The following is a 5660-nucleotide window of genomic DNA, read 5'->3' as shown; positions in this document are numbered from 1 at the left end:
GGTGATTTATTTTTGGGAATTCTTCGCAAACAGTGAGTTCACTTACCCCTCTAAACTATTTTCAAACGCTTTTCACTTGGGGAGATAACATACTCCGAAAACGCATTTAAGATTTTGTTAATATAAATTATATATCACTTGTAAAGACTAAGTGGCAAACGCAATAACTAAAGTCCTTCATTCACATCGAACCGTTTAGTATTGGATAATAGCGAGTCATTGTTGAGTAGTACTACTGGGTTTGACAAACCCCACCCAACGCTAAACTCGACTGGAGGTCGAGCGGGTGTAATCTTGGCTAAACACATACCATGGTCGGGATAGACCTGGTGGCAAGGCAAATGATAAACAGTCAGCTTCGGTGTCGAACACTTAGTAATACTTGTTTTATAGGCTAGCTACCTATAGATATATAATTGACATAACACTATCTGGTAACGCAAAACGCTGAACGCAAAACGCTGAACGCAAACGCTAAACGCTTTATTTTATATAAACTTGTGAACTCACCAACCTCGTGTTGACACTTTTAGTATGTTATTCTCAGGTAGCCGAGGCGGGCGCGCGGTATAGGATCATGCATTGTTTGAAACGCTTTTGTTTATGCAACCTGATTTTAAACTGTTATTATGGGGTTTTGAGTCGTCCTGCGTGACGCAACTTTTATCTTTTGTTTTTTTTTACGCTTCCGCACTTATTTTCATTTAAACGTTTTTATGGTTTGATTATAACTAATCATTCCGATCCTGTTAGTTCACACCCTCTGACGGTAACACTCCGTTAGTGGATTTTGAGGGTGTGACAGTATTTGAATCCAATTATTATTAGGATTATCCAACGGAGTCTTTTGAATTAAAATTAGTCTATAATATTTATTTGTTTGGTATATCCACCAACCAATACTTATAAATAGATGAGTTATTTAAGTTTTGGCTTGCCAGCAGTAACATAAAATATTCCGGTGTTAATTAGGGTTTTGGAGTTTAACAGATGAAGAAAACAATATTAGTTTTTTCGGTATTAGGGTTTATTATCGCCTGCATGATTACACTCACCGCAGGCGAATCGTCGACGTGCATGGCGGTGTATGAAGAAGGCGGTGCATCAGCGGTGTTCAAGTCACCAATGTGCCCTACATGGAAGCATGATCCTAGGGCAGCAGGAAGATGTCAATCGGCTACACGTCAGGGCCGACGAAAATCTCTCGAAGATCGCGCTTTATGTACTCTTGATATTCGGATTCCCTTTCTAGGTAATGTACATACATGAAACCGAAAAAACCTAGACGATTTAGTTTGATGTTTTAGTAAAAACCGAACTTACGTTTAGGTTTTGGATTTTGCTGGTAACAAAATTCGAAAAAACTTAACCGAACCGAATTTATAGATTTTTATTTTTTAAATTAAGTAATTTATAAAAATTAAATAAGTATATAACTCAAAAACCTAAAAACCGGACCGAAACAAAAACCGATGGTTTAGTTCCCAAATCTATAGAATTTTTATTTTATTCATAAGTAAATTATAAGAATTTAAGAAATATATAACTCAAATATATTAGATATTTAGGCTCAATATCATTAGTTTGGGCCACATTTTTTAAGTAATTAATTTATAAAAATAAAATAAGTATATAACTCAAAAACCTACGAACATAACCGAAACAAAAACCGATGGTTTAGTTCCCAAATTTATAGAATTTTTATTTTATTCATAAGTAAATTATAAGAATTTAAGAAATATATAACTCAAATATTTTAGATATTTAGGCTCAATTTCATTAGTTTGGGCCACATTTTTTAAGTAAGTAGTTTATAAAAATTAAATAAGTATATAACTCAAAAACCTCTATAAACATAACCGGAACAAAAACCGATGGTTTAGTTCCCAAATTTATAGAATTTTTTATTTTATTCATAAGTAAATTATAAGAATTTAAGAAATATATAACTCAAATATTTTAGATATTTAGGCTCAATTTCATTAGTTTGGGCCACATTTTTTCGGCCCATAATTTTCAAGATCTAATGACAAAACCGAAATCCCAAACTGAAGAACGGTTTTCAAAACCTCAAAAACTGAATTTAGGTTTGGCTTCGGGTGTAACAAAAACTGATAAAACCGAACCGAGCCGAATTTATAGATTTTTACTTTTTGTTTAAGTAAAGAATTTGATAAATATATAACTCAAATATTTTAGACTAAATGATAATAATCATTTAGTTTTTAAATAACAAAATTATTTAGGCCCAAATTTATTATTTTTGACCAACTTTTTTCCTACAAAATTTTCAACCTCAAATGGCAAAGTCGAACCAAATACTGAACCAAATGGTCCAAATCCAAACTGAAATCCGGAACTGAACGGTTTTCATCAAAAATTTAGAAACGAACTCACGCTAGGTAGTTGGAAAATAATTTTTTTTGAAGTTATGTTGAAACCTGAAATTAAGTATGTATATATTGTGTTTTTAATAACAATTAAGGCTGTTTTTTATATGGTTGATTTCTCATGTGTTGCAGGCCCTAATGGCATTAGAGATACTTCAGTTGGGATTGTAGCAGTTTTTGATGGACATAATGGTGCAGAAGCTAGTGAGATGGCTTCAAAGCTGTTACTGGACTATTTCACACTGCATACATCTTTTCTTTTGGATGCCACATTTTCATTTTTGTCCAAGATATCAAAGGATATGTTACCAAATAAAGGGGCACTCGGTGATTATGTGCTGCATGTTGGAAGGTTGCTATCCCTCTCTCACACACGCCTGCACGCGCACACACTTTATAACACTATTAGTAACTCTCTGAAAGTAGACTTATTAACTGCAATGTCACGGTGAACCAACGATCCCGTTTAGCTAAATGGGTTGGGTTCAGGTCAAGCTAGTGGTATCTATGCCATGTTCTAAAACTAAAAATAATATTAACACAATATTTTTATTATTACAATGTAAGTGTTATATAAATTTGCATTTTTTGTTGTGAAATGTAAACTTTAGGTATTAATATGTGAAAACAATTATAAAAAAAAGTGAAATAACTTTCGGGTCAAATAGGTCGTGTTCAGGTTATGCGGGTCATGTTTGGTTTCACGTGCCTTTCATGATTTTCAGGTTTGTGTCATAATTTCAGGTCTGTGTCGGGTTGGACAAGGGCGAAGGATGCTTTAGCTCGTTTTCGGCCGAAATTTTTTATACGTAGTGTAAATTTAGCCGTTTTCCGAAATTTTTTATACGTAGTGTAAATTTAGCCGTTTTTCGGGGGAAAAAATTTTATACGTAATGTAAATTTAGCCGTTTTCGGCCGAAAAATTGAGCCCGGCCCACTTCGTTTGTGAAATTTTGTATACATTTTGAGTCCGGCCCCCAGTGTCTTAGCCCAAGCTTCGCCACTGGGGTTGGACCCCACCAACCTGCGAACACGACTGGTTTAACACCTCTAAATTGTCACCCTCCTCGTATTTAAGCAAATTCAACACCATATATCAACAAGTATTTGCCATTTTTGTTTCAGGATTAAGTTTACATTGTCAAAAAATTTTCAATGGAGATTTTCACTTGGAAATCCTGAAGGAATCGCTGTTAAAGGCGATTGAAGATATCGATGCCGCATTTTCTGAGGTTAGTGGTGGCTGCTGCATTTCCTTTTATTTCTCTGATCTCAATATATGCTTGTGTTTATAATTTGTTTATTACTTTTTACAGGAAGCATCTAGATACAACTTCAACTCTGGTTCCACTGCAGCAGTTATATTAATAGCAGATAATCAAATTCTAGCCGCCAATGTTGGAGACTCAAAGGCTTTCCTATTCTCTGAGACGTTCCAATCGCCTACCGAGGCTAAAGGTTAGAAACTGTGCCTTTTTAAATAAATTTCTTGAGACATTATATGTATATAAAAGGGCATGTAATTATGCATTTATTGGATACATTTATCTTTTTACTGGATATGAATACACATATTTATGGCAAGTTTAACTTGCACCAATGTTTGTTACCGTTTATGCATTTTGCTCTCAATGTTGAATTCAAAAAGGCTGATAATAGAATGTTTTTGTAAATGGCAGCTACATTATTGAGATTATACAGAAATGGAAGACGCGATGATGCTACTAAACGGATGAAAGATTACGGAAATTTCAAAGTGGCGGCATCTGATGGCTTACCTCATTTTGCAGCCATAGAGTTAACCAATGACCACCATCCGAACAGGGTTGATGAGAGGTCTCGGGTAGAATCAGCTGGCGGTTCTGTTCTTGAGTTGAATGGTGTGTCACGGGTTAATGGTCAGTTGGCTGTTTTCGCGCTCTATTGGTGATTTGCCCTTTAAAAGGTTAACTTTGCTGCTTTGCATATTGATAATTGCATGATAATGCAATAAGTCTTGATCTGATTTTCAAAAGCTTTTATAAAAAACTTTCAAAAATATTGTTTTAAGGTAAGATACATTTTCAAAGTTTTTAACGACTCTATGGTCAGAACATCCATCCGGATATTGGCCATACAGTCTTTCTGACCAATAATTTTCAAAGTTTGACACCTCTATGGTCAGAATGGCCATCTGAATATTGTTCAGACGCACACGCTCAGACCAATAATTTTCAAAGTTTGACTTTTCTTTGTAAAAACGACTTTCTAAGTGTGTTGTGAACGTCCGTTTTATTGTTTTCCATAAAACGACGACTTTCTAGGCTATTGTTTACTTAGTTTTCATTGTTTTTGCATCAGCTTTGGTGTTATATCTGTTCCCGAGGTGACCGATTGGCAGCCTCTGAGAGCTGATAGCTATTTGGTGGCTACTTCTGATGGTGGTCTTGAAAAGACGGGCCCACAGGATGTCTGTGATATATTCTGGGAATTACATACTCATGCCCCCCTGGAGTTACAATACAGTCAGTCGTGTTCATACTCATTAGCCGATTGTGTTGTTGATACCGCTCTTGAAAGAGGCAGTATGGATAATGTGGCAGCTGTTGTAGTTCCATTTGGACTAGAAAATCTGCCTACTGAACGATTCCGAGAAGTTGGACTGCAGAATTATGTAGAGGGAGAGTTTGGTAATTTTACTATATCAACCTGGACTGCGAATCCGGTGTGGTGATTTTGGAGCAGGGTAGGTGTAAAATAGAGAGTGTGTGTTCGCCGGTAAAAATATAAAGATTATGCTGATGGCAACAGTTTTGTACTTAATAGTGTTGGAGAATGGCAATTTTATTATGGGCAAATTTATTAGATGATTATTGATAAAGGTTAATCTTTTGTGTTATTTGGTTCTAATGTCTTCTATAACCTAAAAACTATCATAGAATGCAATTCCCAGTTTGGTGTTAGCCTAAAAACTATTTGTATATTTAATAAGAAAAACATATCATTTTTTATCAACGTTAAGGTGACTTATCTTTAATCAGTGTTAAAAGAACTAATTGCTAAAATTGTGTATTATGGGTTATGTGGTTTGTTGTTTGCTTATGTAAGTTAAATTTTAAAGATAATATATTGCTAGAATTTTAGCATGTATACACTTTTAGTTTTTTAGATCAAATTCTTGAAACCCGATTAACCCGTACTCAAAAAACCCGAATCCGAATAATCCGAACCCGAGTAAGCCGGGAGAGATTAGGGGTCGGGTATGAGTACTAAAAATAAACATTTTCAAAC

At 34.9% G+C, this 5660-nt stretch overlaps 1 pseudogene; it reads left to right on the top strand.

Moving 5' to 3' along the window:
* Positions 1 to 2723: 2723 nt before the first annotated feature.
* On the top strand, positions 2724 to 5132 carry LOC143574793 (putative protein phosphatase 2C 50; annotated as a pseudogene).
* The last annotated feature ends 528 nt before the right edge of the window (positions 5133 to 5660 follow it).

Source organism: Bidens hawaiensis, unplaced genomic scaffold, assembly GCF_021521415.1.
Source record: "Bidens hawaiensis isolate Kalapana, Puna unplaced genomic scaffold, B.hawaiensis_p1.1 tig00027112_1, whole genome shotgun sequence".
NCBI classification, from domain to species: Eukaryota; Viridiplantae; Streptophyta; class Magnoliopsida; order Asterales; family Asteraceae; genus Bidens; species Bidens hawaiensis.
The sequence above is the reverse complement of the archived record's forward strand: the minus strand, read 5'-3'. Positions and strand labels throughout refer to the sequence as shown.